This window comes from Delphinus delphis, chromosome 3, assembly GCF_949987515.2.
Source record: "Delphinus delphis chromosome 3, mDelDel1.2, whole genome shotgun sequence".
Lineage (NCBI taxonomy): Eukaryota > Metazoa > Chordata > Mammalia > Artiodactyla > Delphinidae > Delphinus > Delphinus delphis.
In genome coordinates this window covers 152609605-152624040 of record NC_082685.1, presented here as the reverse complement: position 1 = coordinate 152624040, position 14436 = coordinate 152609605, and the positions used below count along the sequence as shown (strand labels likewise).

Here is a 14436-nt window from a genome sequence, read left to right as displayed (position 1 = left end):
TGACCTTTGACAAAACATATTCACTTGATTTGGTGAATGATCAGTGACCCAGTTTCTTCGGTTTCTGGATGTTGTGGGCAAGAGTGCACAGAGTGGGTCAAGGAGATATTCATCATAAAGGGGCTGTGAGAATTTGCCAGGAGGGAGCGGATAGGAGTATGAGGGCAGAAGAGACATTCTCCTAGCTAAGCTACATCAGATTCATTAGCTCTGTTGATACTAAAGGATCTGTTCCAGTCGGGTGCAAAATTTGGAATACATTAGGGTGGATGAGAATGTGCAGAATCAGATATGTGCTTTAGCCAAATCACTCTAGCTTCTGAGTAGAGAATTGATCACCTTTTCAAACCTTTGCCAGTCTTGACAGTAATAATCATGATGTACTTTAAGTCCAATAATATCACCTTTTGGATACAGACTCTGTCTTACTCCTCTCCAGGTCCCCAGGACTTAAAAATTCTAAGACAGAAGAGGCATTTATGGAGGTGGCAGTATGGTATCTCTCAATATTTATGAGACACCAAACACTGCTTCATGTATTTTAATGACAAAGAAATAAAAATACAGGTAGTTAGGGAAAAAACCTTCTAAAGTCAGGTTTATATTTTACCCATATATTCTTAAAATAAAATATTTGCTTGGAATCATTTCATTTTGTAGAACTCAGAAAAAAACAAATCATCCAGTTTAGTTCTCTAATTTCTAAAAGAGGATTCTGAGACAAATAGAGTTAAGTGACTTACATATTTGACCTTAGTTCTGGCACTTTCTAGGCCATAAAAAATGTGAGATAGCTTCAAAGAGTGCTATGCTTATCGCCAAGTGTATGGAAAAGAAGAAGAAAAGCAAATGGTTATGCCTCTGCCAGAAATGAGTATTATTTCGCCTTTCCTTTGTGTCACACAGGAAGCAGGTATAGGACTGGGAAATAGAGCGACGGGCTCAGGGCAGCATCAGGGTTCATTCACAGCCAGCCCCCAAGCCAGCGGTTCCTAAAGATGCAGGGAAGCCAGTCAGGCACACTCCCGATGGGTGGACTAGTTTTATTTAACAGTTTTGAACAGCTGGAGAGCGCACAGTTAACGACCACTTGAGCATGAAAGTGTCTGATGATTGCATATAAAATATGGCATGCAATGAGGAGAAAAGGTAATAACAATATACAACAGAACAAATGTGCAGTGACAGTTCAAAACGCGTAAATTGCATAACAAATTTTAAAAGAGAACCCTCATTGTGATGTGCATCCTTATAGTAGGATATTTCTTTCAAATCAGAAATAATTTAAACAATTAGAGAAAATCTCTCTTTTCAATCACCTCAGAGCTACGTGAATGGAAAATAATGCAAAGTTAGCAATAGAGAATCAGAAAACCCCAAACAGGGAGATTTGTAGGTCTGGCAGGAGTTTTTCAACAGCGTTTAAGCATCATGTGAACAAAAATATTTATGAGAAGAAACAACCCTCTGGTCAGAGTACCTCTTACCTCGCAGAAAAGGAAAGCTATCAGCAACAAAGCAAGCAGAAGGCAACGCTGAATTCCAAATGCTATTGCAGGGTGAGCTGTACTTTTAAATAACCGCATATGTGCTTTTAGAGATTTGTCTCATGGCTCATGTCTTTTTTTTTTCCCTTCACACAACTGTCAACTATATCAATGATGAAAATGAAAAATGTATCACTCAAAACTATTTTTTTGCATTTTCTGAACTGTACCTTATCTAGTGAGAATGAAAGTTCTCTCTCCCTTTTCTTCCTAAGAAATACATTTCTGTAACATTTGTTCACTATCAAAGTACAGCAACAAGTTGAAGGGAAAAAACGGGACATAGACAGATAACCACATAGCAACCATTTTTTTGGGAGCTCACTAGGTGCTCCAAAGTATAGTAAGGGCAAAAATCCAACATAAAGAAGCAGCATCCTGTTTTGAGAAATAAATCACTTTGGGACTGATAACACCACCTTCTCTGCATTGTTTCCTCCATAGCACTTATTACAACTAGCCATATTAAATATTTCTGTTATTTAGATTTTTATTGTCTGATCCCCTCTCTAGAATGTAAACTCCATAAGGTAATAGATTTTAGTCTATCTTACATATGGATTTTTTCCCGCTGCTTCAATAATATTTAAATGGATCAATAAAAAATATCAAATATTGCTGAAAATTGTTTAATCAAATTGTGAGTAAACAACATAAACAAAGGGGGAGGAAAACATAAATTCTCTGAGACATTTAATGTCAGCTATGATGAGGTGGTCACAGAGGTATGAGGTTCCTTTGTCAGTACACGAAATTGCATTGGTATTTCCATATTAATCACCACACAATTTTCAGTCTGGAAACTCTGACATCTATTAAATCATGAAGAAGGTGGATAGTGTGAAAGCCAAATTCTCCACACACTTCAATTATACCAGGTCTGAGGGCACTCTTTGAAGTTTAAAACAGATAAATTTAGGACAAATAATGCGAAGTGCCATAGTACTTTGTTTATTAGGTGGAGCGCTCATGGCAGTAACACAGGCTGAGAATACAATAGGTTCATAAAAGCTTTAGATAAAAAACATAAAATAGGGCTTCCCTGGTGGCGCAGTGGTTGGGAGTCCGCCTGCCGATGCAGGGGACACGGGTTCGTGCCCCGGTCCGGGAAGATCCCACATGCCGCGGAGCGGCTGCGCTCGTGAACCACGGCCGCTGAGCCTGCGCGTCCGGAGCCTGTGCTCCGCAACGGGAGAGGCCACAACAGTGAGAGACCCGCGTACCGCAAAAAAAGAAAAAAAAAAAACCCACCATACAATAAATCAATTCTAGACTATTCAAGTGAAGTGGCCCAATATACCATTAGTACTGCTTTTATCTTTGCCAAAGTACAGGGCTCTCCTTGTTCTGTAGTTATATCTGAAGGGATTGAGTTTGAATATTTTCAGACTGAAATTAAAGAACCAGGTGTCTTGGTAACATGGGCTAAATAGCAAGAGTTGATGAAGTGTCATGCTCTACACATAACAAGGACCCAATGGCTGTTGAATAAATTAATTTCCTGCAGTCAGGGTAAAACTTCCAAATGAGCATTATGAAAATGGGGTTATATATATTCACAAATTCACAAACATGAAAACGTACCAAAGGCTATCTCAGCCAGAGAGGCATTCTAGATTTTGGTACACAGAGAGGTTTGTTTTGAAGCATCTTAGTCTTTTGGTTTTAGGGATCTATCTTCTCTCACATCATGATGTCCATCGCATTTTAAAACGTTAATCTTAGCTTTAGAATAAAATACCATCATTATGTATTACTCTCCCTCAGTAATGTTTTAACTGCAACATTTTTACTAAGTATTGAAAGATCACCTCAAATTTATCATGGGCGTTTATGTTGAATTGTGTTCTCTTATGATAGCTGCTGCTTCATTGATGTGAATGACTTGCAGAATAATGTTATTGGAACATGTATAAACTAAGCATAAGAGCTTATATATATATAGTAAAATGATAAATATTTGTGCCTATAATACAACATAAAAAGTAATATCTGCAAGCAAAAATCTCAAAACTAATAGCATTCAAATTAATGTTAATTTTATGTAACAGATTCTTTTGGTTCACCAAAACTAAGTGCTTGATAAGTGTGAATATGGCACCAAGAATGAAAATGAAAATTCTTTAGAGATTAATACACATAGAGCAAAGTAAACTCTTGGTTCACTTTTCTCTAGGTGGCAAAAGTTTCAAATAGTTCACATAATTCATTGCAACATCATTTGAAGCTCATTTGGCAAAAACCTATAAGATATAAAATATTGCCACCTCTGTTCTTTTTGCAGAAACCTAAAGGTGGTATGAAAGCAACAATGATCACAATAGAAAAGTGGATCCTGAAATAACATGAGAGTTACTTGTTACAAGATAGCTATTCACCTTAAATATATGACTATGTGAAGTATATTCACATTATCATATGAAAGCACACAGCTTTCAATTCATACAACCTGAATCAGGTTTGAGAAAAACTGGGCATTGTCACAACCTCAACATGAACTTTTTCAAAAATATAAAATCCTTCTTATGATTAGAGCCACGTGGGAAAGAAATGTTATTGAGTGTTTTTCTCATAATAATTACTCAGTTTACTAAAACTCAGTGAGTAGTGTGTCTGCATATACAAGGACTTGTTAGTTGTTGTTGTTTTTTTTCCTTTATATAAAGGGACAATGAGTGGGTCATCTTATGCTATGAAGACAAGTTTAAGAGTTTGGAATCTTTCATTTATCATATGCTCAATAGGAGTCATGATGAGTGACAATCTTTTTTAAAATTAAATTTTTTTTTCAAAAATTAATCCATATTTATGATAATACTTTCTAACGAAATTATGCATATACAATGAAAATGGTTCTCTGTCGACACATGAATCCCTTACTTCTGTTCCCAGAAGCAATCATTGTGACTATTTTCCTATGTATACTTGAAAAATATCTTATATACTTCAAAAATAGCATTATATATTTATTTCTCCAACAGGGAGCATTAAGAAAAAAAAAACTACTACATAATGCTAAGAGAATGATACGAAGTCCACTGAGGAATTTATGGCTACTTTGTAAGTTATGGTTACTTTAAGTTTTTAAGTTGTTTTAGTGAACCTTTTCCTACCTACAAGGCAAGTCTTTCTTCATCATTCACAAATTTTGACAACTCAATTGTGCATGTTACTAGAACAGGGCTTAAAATATGGCACATTTGTTGTACTTTTACATCCTAAAATCCTACTTATTTTTAGGCCAATGTTATCTCATTGAAAAAGAAATAATAAAAATAAGTCATTAATAAGTAGAAATTTTATAAAAAGGAAAACAGGAGTAGAAATAAATAGATGCTACATCTCCTCTCAGGAATGCACATATGACTTACATAAATATGGGTAAAGGTTAGGAACAGAAGGGCAGGGACAATATTATCAGAGTATGCATTCTGGGTCTCTCACTAGCTTTGTGATTTGTGAAAGTTATCTAACCTCTCTGTGCCTCAGTTCTCTCATTTATAAAACGGAGACAATAATATTACCCATTTCCTTTAACATGATGATTAAAAGAAATACTGGACAAATCATTCTGTATAGCGTCTAGCACTTAATAAGCTCTCAATAAATGATAGTTACCTTTATTATGTGTATTATCAATAATCATTTGCTTAAAACTTTGTAATAACATAACTAACATCTCTTACAAATAATCACTATTAGTGAAAGCAAAATGATAGCTTTAATTATCATATTAAGAGTATGTACTGTACACCACACAGCACTAGCATATTTCATGTATTATCTCAGTTAATTATAAAAAAAAAGTCATGACATTAATATTGTCTGAGTTTTCATTTTACAGTAAGGAAAGCTTTGATTATTCCTATAACATTGTAATAATAACACAGGAAAGGGAGTTTTAGGACATAAGTTCTACTTCGTATTTTGCCAATAACTAGCTATGAGATTAAGAGCAAGTTGTTTTCTCAGGAAAAAAACAAAACAGAATTTGAAATAAATAACCCCCAGTCACACAAATGAGCTTATACTAAAGGAGAATTTAAACAAAACTATCTGATACATCAAAGATGCTAATTCATTAGTGTGGCCATCAGTAGTTTTAATAGCTTTGGACACCAGAACACTATGACCATGCACAGACCAGAGAAAATTATACTTTCATTGATGGGAGAAAATGCTAGACAGAAATCAACCTTGAGGAACTATGTATGAAGTAGAGGAAAATGGCAGATATCAAATGCTAACTCACAGCATATATGTATTTGAAAGCACATATAAGAAAATTGCTGGGGATGGAGAATGGGCAGAATCAGACATGGTATTTATTAGGATAATTCCATTGGCACTCTCAGGTTGGTACCTCGGGGAGACAAGAGTTTGGGGTTGACTTTGAAGCATTTGGATTTACATTAACCCCACCATTGGAGGCATATAAAATGCTAAGAATAATGGTTGATTCTTTTTTTTAACCTTATTCATCCCAATGAGTTCGGGGTAAAATAAGAATTTTTAAATGGACTTTTAAAATAGTACCTTTTTATGAACTTTTTAATCATGTCTAAAACCCTTAGTATTCAAGTTTCTTCATAAATATAGCTTTCTCAGCATAAACCCAGCTTGGTTCCTTACTGACCAACCAAATCCCCATGTTCATTCCTGTCTCTGCTCACAGTGATATAAGTTCTGGAATACCTGCCCCCTTGCATACACTCTGTGTATCCTCCAAGCCAAGGTCAAGTAACAATTTCATCTCCCTCATGACTTCAGCTTTCTGACGTATACTAATGAATCCTAATACTTACTGGTTTAGAGTAATTTTAAGGCTTAACTACATACCACAGCCTGTGCTATTTTGCTTCTCAATAACATAATGTTTCTTACTTGTTCTATTATACTCATCTTAGTGTACAACATGAAGCTCTGTACATATGTGCTTAAACCAATAAATGGCTATAAAGCAAGACTCAAAAAAAGAATAACCTAAAAATATGCGTATTTCAAAATGAGTAATGTTCCCTTTAATGTACCTGCCTTCAAAAAAATAAATTTTAAATGTATTTATGAAACTTTCCTTTTAAAATTGATTTTAGAATCCATTTGTGGGTTCAGACATTGAAAACAGCATAGTAATTTCTAGTTACAGTTATTTATCTGATGTGCACATTCAAAGAACCCAGGAAAAAATTTTAAATATATACAGCCATTCCTTTAATAATTAGTGATGTTGAGCATATTTTCATGTGCCTCTCGGCCATCTGTATGTCTTCTTTGGAGAAATGTCTATTTAGATCGTCTGCCCATTTTTTGATTGGATTGTTTGTTTTCTTCATATTGAGCTGTATGAACTCTTGGTATATTTTAGAGATCAATCCCTTGTCGGTCGCATCATTTGCAAATATTTTCTCTCATTCTATAGGTTGTCATTTCTTTTTGTTTATGGTTTCCTTCACCATGCAAAAGCTTTTAAGTTTAATTAGGTCCCATTTGTTTATTTTTATTTCCATTACTCTAGGACACAGATCTAAAAAGATATTGTTGTGATTTATGTCAAAGAGTGTTCTGCCTACGTTTTCCTCTAGGAGTTTTATACTATCTCGTCTTACATTTAGGTCTTTAATCCATTTTGAGTTTATTTTTGTGTATGGTATTAGAGAATGTTCTAATTTCATTCTTTTACATGTAGCTGTTCAGTTTTCCTAGCACCACTTATGGAAAAGACTGTCTTCTCACCATAGTATATTCTTGCCATCTTTGTTGTAAATTAATTGACCTAGGTGTGTGTGTTTATTTCTGGACTTTCTATCCTGTTCCATTGATCCATATTTGTTTCTGTGCCAGTACCATACTATTTTGATTACTGTAGCTTTGTGGTATAGCTCAACATTGTTAATTATTAAAGAAATGCAAATCAAAACTACAATGAGGTATCACCTCACACTGGTCAGAATGGCCTTCATCAAAAAGTCTACAAATAGTTAATGCTGGAGAGGGTGTGGAGAAAAAGGAACCTTCCTACACTGTTGGTAGGAATGTAAATTGGTACAGCCACTATGGATAACAGTATGGAGGTTCCTTATAAAACCAAAAATAGAGCTACGATAAGATCCTGCAATCCCACTCCTGGGCACGTATAAAGAGAAAACCATAATTCAAAAAGATATATGCACTCCAATGTTCACTGCAGCACCATTTACAACAGCCAAGACATGGAAGCAACCTAAATGTCCATCAACAGATGAATGGGTAAGGAAGATGTGGTATATATGTATAATGGAATATTAGCCACAAAAAAAGAATGAAATAATGCCATTTGCAGCAACATGGATAGACCTAGAGATTATCATACTAAGTCAAATAAGCCAGACAAAGGCAAATATCATATGATATGGCTTATATGTGGAATATTAAAAAAAAGACACAAATGAACTTACATGCAAAACAATAATAGACCCATAGACATAGAAAACAAACTTACGGTTACCAAAGGGGAAAAGAGGGAGGATAAATTAGGAGTTTGTGATTAACAGATACACATTACTATATATAAAATAGATAACCAACAAGGATCTACTGTATAGCACAGGGAACTATATTTAATATTTTGTAATAACTTACAAGGGAAAAGAATCTGAAAAAGAATATATATATACACACACACATATATATCAATATGTGTGTGTGTATATATATATATGCCATATAACTGAATCACTTTGCTGTACACCTGAAACTAACACATTGTAAATTAACTATACTTCCATAAAAAATAAATAAATAAAATAAAATATGTATGGCCATACCATAACTCCAAAAATTCTGATAAAGTAGGTCTGGGGTGAGCCAATTGTGAATGCTAAAGGAATAAGATAATAATCAGTCAATCAATCAATCAGGATGAGAAAAAAGCTGCTTTAGAGTTTGTATTTGTAAAAAAGAAAATTGCTTTAGGGTAAAGGAGAGATCCAGAATATTATCCAGTGAAAAGGAAGATGGCTTTTGTGTTTTTAACGGTTGTTTAATCTTTCAATTATTCTATGGTAATATGTCTATAAAATGTAAACCATAATATATGTTGTACTTATCTGACGCATGAATTTCCTTATCACACATCTGCTACTATGTGGGAGTTACTGAGCTAAGTGCTGGAGTTGTAGATAAAAATCAACATGATCCTGGTTTTAAGAAAGTAATTATATATTAAAAAAGAAATAAGACAAACACACAAAAAAAATTCAAGGCAGATGATTACTCATTATAAAGAGAGGTATGAATAAAAAGTTGTGAATTTTCCAAAGCTAAAGAACCCTTTTAGCAGGAGAATGCAAGGAACAACTTAAGGAAAAAATAACTTTTGAAGCCTACCTGAGTAGTATGAGTTTTACCAGGCAGAGTCTAGGGGCAAAGTGACAAATATAAACAAAGCTAGAGAGATAAAAAAATAATAATAATAAAATAATACACAAAGTAAGGACAATTCACCTGAAACTGAGAGCTGGTGAACTTGTCTTTACTAAGAGGCAAATTACAGGGGTTTGGGCAGAGGGACTTACAATGATTTAAAAGAAGAAGGAAGAATTAGATCATATTAGGTTAAAGAATTTGGATTTTACCCACAAGGAGTAATAATGCTGGGAATATTTATTAGGAATCTATTAATTACAAAACAAAAACAATTCTACTAAGTGCTTTATAAGTATAGTTTCATTTAATCCTTTCAGCAGGTTTAAGAAGTAGCCATATTATCTCATCTTCCAGACAAGACACTGAGGCTTAGCTAGATTAAACATCTTGGCCAAGATTCCCAAACTCCTTGGTGACAGAAGTAATACTCTATGTAGATCTGCCCAACTCTGGAGAACAATTTACCACTATGTAGCAATATCTCTCAAAATGGACTTGTGCAGAAAAATCTTTGAGTATATGAGTGACACAAAGTGTCACAGCTTTAAGGGTTTAGCTTTAATTTCATCCCTGAAGGAGTCTGTTCTTGGACTCAAACATTGGCATATGCCCACATCTTTAACGTCATAGTACCCTGTGCTGACACTGTTCCTTGCAATTATCAGACTATATTTTAATTTCTGTTTTGATTGTCTCCTGTAAAACACCAGAAGGCATTCGAGGTTTAAAAGTTTGAATATGACTTATTTTCCATCACATCATGGTCCCTAACATACTGCCTTCTCCATAATGGAAAATCGGTAAGTATTATTGAATGAATAATTATATGAAAAAATAAATTAAGAAAAATATATTTTAGGAAGGGTTAGAGGGGAAAGAGAGAAGATCAGCTAGGAGGATTTTGGATGTGCAGAAAGCTGTTTCTTATTTCATTAATTTCATCTCTTAATAACCAATGAAATAACACTCACCTTTCAAGCCCCCTTCAGCTCCCCCAGGATTAAATTGCCATGTTCTCCCGCCTACATTCCCCTAAAATTTCATTCATCCTACAAGCAAAACACTAATTTACAATGTATGTACCTTTAAATGTTGCTCTTTCCTACTATATTTTCATTTCATTGAGGAAGGGACCATGTTATCTACAACTGTATCTCAAGTTCCTAGCAAATTCTATAATATATATTAAGAACTCTAAAACATGATTGAACTGTGAAGGAAATGTAATTTTAATCCCTTCTGTAGTATTGAGTTGAAATTTTAAAAAGACCAATTTTATATTTGTTATACAGTTAGAATTAAAAGGATTTATCAAATAAGCATATTTGGGGGTGGAGAGTTAAGATTAGAGACAATGCATTTTTAGCTCTAGGACAGTGAAGAAATTTTTAAGAAGTTTAATAATGGTCTTAGGATGATGGTTAATTATGGAAATCTCCCTTATCACTTGAAGCTAAATTATCTTGGGTAAATAGGTATGCTACGTTTTAGACTAAAATTGAGAAGGAACTAGAAATTTCTAGGTAAGAGTGTCTTGAGTTATTTCTTGGTTTTACTCACCAGAGGAGAGATTTCTATATGTTTCTTTCAATATCTATGATTATCTGTTTACCATTCATTCTGCAAAAAAAGAGACTTTGCCCTAAACAATAGCACTAAATGTGAATATGACATCATTACAAGGCTTCTTCTAAATTTTAAACATTTCTAACCTCTTAAATACACCATTTCAATTTCTGTCTCCCTTTTGGAGTTGAAATATATACTTTACATATTTGTTTAAATTACACAGTGTGCACCACTGCATAGAATGAAAACCCTATCAGTCTTTTGAGAATAAAGGCAAATCAATAGTAATATCTCTTAGAATAGAAGCACTTTTGTTGACAGAGGGAACATGGTTTAATGCGAAGCAAAGTAGTCTTCGTTTTCAGTGAGACTGTTGGGCTGTGCATGAGAAATGACGTGCTCTGACCACCTGTTTTACATCAAGAGCCAGCCTGGCAAGTTCAGAACAGAGAGAAAATGATTTGCTTTATAAAGATGGGAAACTCAGGGCTTTAACACAGAACATACAGATAATCTTCACAAGACTTTTTGTTATTTTATAAATTTGTCTTCAGTTCCCAGTAAGTTCCATTCTTTTAAAATTAATCATCCCAGTGCCCCAAAGACAGGCAGTTCAGGAACTGTTGACAGTGAAGCCTGTAAGTATGACTAGGCATTTTCATGTCCAGTCTTGGAACTGAAGTCTTACTCAGGTTTTAATGATAATGATGATGAATGGTAATATTTTAGGATGGTAACATAAGTGTGCCATCCTAATAGGTAGGTAGGTAGAGATAGAGAGAAAGAGCTATAGATATATCAATAAATTAGAGAACTTCTTTTGCTCATCTATTGCTATGGGTGATGTACAAAGAAAATTCATTCTGATCAAATTTCTTTATTTTTACCCTCAGATAATAAACTAGATAATGAGGAAGAAAACCATATAAGAAATCAGTGAGGGTTCCGGACTTAAAAATCTAGAAGTCTTATTTTTGGTTTCAAGAAAATAATAGTATTGTTTTATTTTTAAATGCAGGTACTTCCTGGTAAAATTGTAAGAGAAGTAAACAATGGGCCCTACTCTCATGAAAGTGTGTTGTTAGGTTACAAAAAACTTAGTAAAAGAGACATTTGGTGAATATGTATATTACACTATGCAAATTATAAATTACTCGAATATTTACGAAAAAAATGAAAGCAAACAATTTGTCTCTCTGAATTTCCAGTGAGCCCCCTGAAAAACACATTCAATGACCAGGGGTTACTGGCAGTCGTTTCATGCTTTTCATGCAGGCTGCATATTTACATTTAAGTTTTACAAAATGCAAAAATCACAATAACGCAGCCCCGGGTTTCTTTGTGCGGCACACCAGAGGATACTGGAAGGAATTTTGCTTTGAGAACATTAAATGTTTAAGGAGTCATTAGTGTTGACTTGCAGCTGCACAGTAAAAGTATATTTTGGTTTAGAAATTATATCTTGCCTGAAAAGTGTTGTTTAAAATATTTTGTTTAGATTTTTGAAAAACAATATTTTTATAATTCATATAGACATGTAAATATTAAACATGAACCATCTATAATGCCATTGTATAACCCTTAACATAAGTTCACATTTGTTTCAATGCCCCCCAAGTGCAGCGTTCAGTTGGAAAAGAATCTGGAGTTTTCCCTAATATACTATATGATGGCCACAAGGGGGCGCCAAACACCTAAGTATGTTTTACCTCTTGTCGAATAGAATTTTACCAGAAATATTAGCAGCGATTTACCCTATAAATGGGTCAATACCTCAGAAACATAAACTCATTTCAACCTTCTGATTAAGTTTTGGAGTCGAATTTATATTATTTTAAAATGCAGACTTTCAAAACAACACATTAAATGGTTGAAAACCTTGAAGAATTTGATGGATTTTGAAAGGAAGTGATTTAATCTGCATATTTATTCAACGTTTCCTTTACTTAGGTTTCAAAATTAATTTCTCCTGTAGTTTCACACAATTTTATTCTCACTTGATTCCCAGTTAAATGAAAGTAAATATATATGCGAGTGAATGAACTTTTTCTCTAGCATAATTAAAGAATTTTAAAACTAAAGAGAAAGCATGACTAATTTTTAGCCCTCGGGAGGTCTAATTCTAAAAGTACATGCCTTTAGAAAGTCAAGTAAAATGAAGTATATATTATTATTAGAATATTTTTAATTAGCCATTCTAATCAATCAGCCATAAAGTTAAATCGCTTAGCCAAAACTATAGTGAAGCCATGACAAAAAAAGTATTATCAAATGATCATAGCATTAATAAACACGTTATGAAGAAGACTGTGACTTTGATTAAATAGTAAATAATTAAATAGATAATAAATGTAAATATATAGCTATGACCAAAAATGAGAATTATCTTCACTATGTTCACAAAATTATATTTGTTGGCTAGGATTAGTAGTCTCTATTATGACTCACCTCACCTCTATATGTGGGTGGGTAAGATAAACGGCTAAGTTTATTCTTTAAATATGTTTAATATGTTTAAATTTCTAAAACAAATATATTAATGAGTCCGGAATTATAAATAAAACTAGAAAATAAAAAATGTGATATAATTCTGGATTTTTAAAATGAAGTTTTACAAAGAAAGGAATTTATAGACTTTACATAATTCCATAGAATTCATTCCAGATGTTTTTTAATATACCATATAAATAGAGCCACAAAAAGGCAGAAAAAAACAGAAACAGTGATTTTTCATTGATTTTCATATTACCTTAAATGTGAAGAATGAAAAAATGAACTACCTAAGTAAAACCTGTTAAAATTTTCACATTTTGCAGCAGATTCTGTCTCCATCAGACGGTTTCTTGGACCTAGTCTTTCAGCTTGTAATAGAGACTTTCTGACCCACTGACCTTTCAGCTTGTAATACAGATGGCAGAACTATTCTTGAGATTTATAGGTATCAAAACTTTAATGGGATTATTTCTGTTAATGCACTGACTCTGTTCATCATCCTTGTTCCAATTTTCATTACTCTGACCTCAAGAAGGAGAATCTGTGAAAGGAACCATTACTGCAGTATATTCAGAAATGGTTCATGTTTCACCTGAGTGAGTTTATGTGGCTTACAGAACTCACAACACTTAGTGTCCATCTTTCTAATGTTTTCTCCCTCCTCTGTCCCCTTTTTAGGTCTTTCACATCATTTTCAAAATTTGAATCCATTAATTCCCTAGTTCATGTGATTAACTATATGTGATTCTGAGAATGTAGTTTAAGTTTTCAGGTTACATTCTCGCTTTACGCAACTGACATTTTCACAATGGTTAGGGAATGATTATATTTTAACAGTAATATATTGGGTCCTTTCCAGTTACAATAATAGGTTGTATTAGCCCTTTCCAATTGGAACAATAGATAAACTAACTGTGTCCTTGGAAATTATTTGGTTCAAACTCCCATTTTCACAAACAAACAAAAAATTTGGAATGAGAAATTTATGATGTTGGCAGTAGAATTAGTGACAAAATCAGACTTCAAACACCATGTAGTTGTCATCTCAACACAAAATTATTATTACATGATACAAATTGAATTTGGTAGCCCAAGTTGCATCATATGCTATGGTTAAAATAAAACACGCTCAATATTAATGAAAAAGCATAGGTCACATTAATTTACAAATAATAATACCAAAAAAAACCCCCAAGGTGACAATAACAATAATACGTAGCACTAGAACACCTATTGTGCGTCAAGAATTGTTAGTACTTTACAGTTATGGTTTCTTTCAGTCATGACAACTGCACTATCATATAAGTACAATTATTTAACCCCATTTTACAGATGAAAAACCTACCAGGAATATTAAATATTTGGTAAGTGACACAGCATTTGAACCCAGTTTGGTGCCACCTTCCATGCTTTCATCCTTGTG

At 33.6% G+C, this 14436-nt stretch overlaps 1 protein-coding gene across 2 annotated transcripts in view; it reads right to left on the bottom strand.

Annotated features, from left to right (window-relative positions):
* LOC132423657 (cadherin-10) overlaps window positions 1-14436 on the bottom strand; it is a 189045-nt gene that overhangs the window by 166270 nt on the left and 8339 nt on the right. The gene's annotated exons all lie outside the window — the stretch shown is intronic.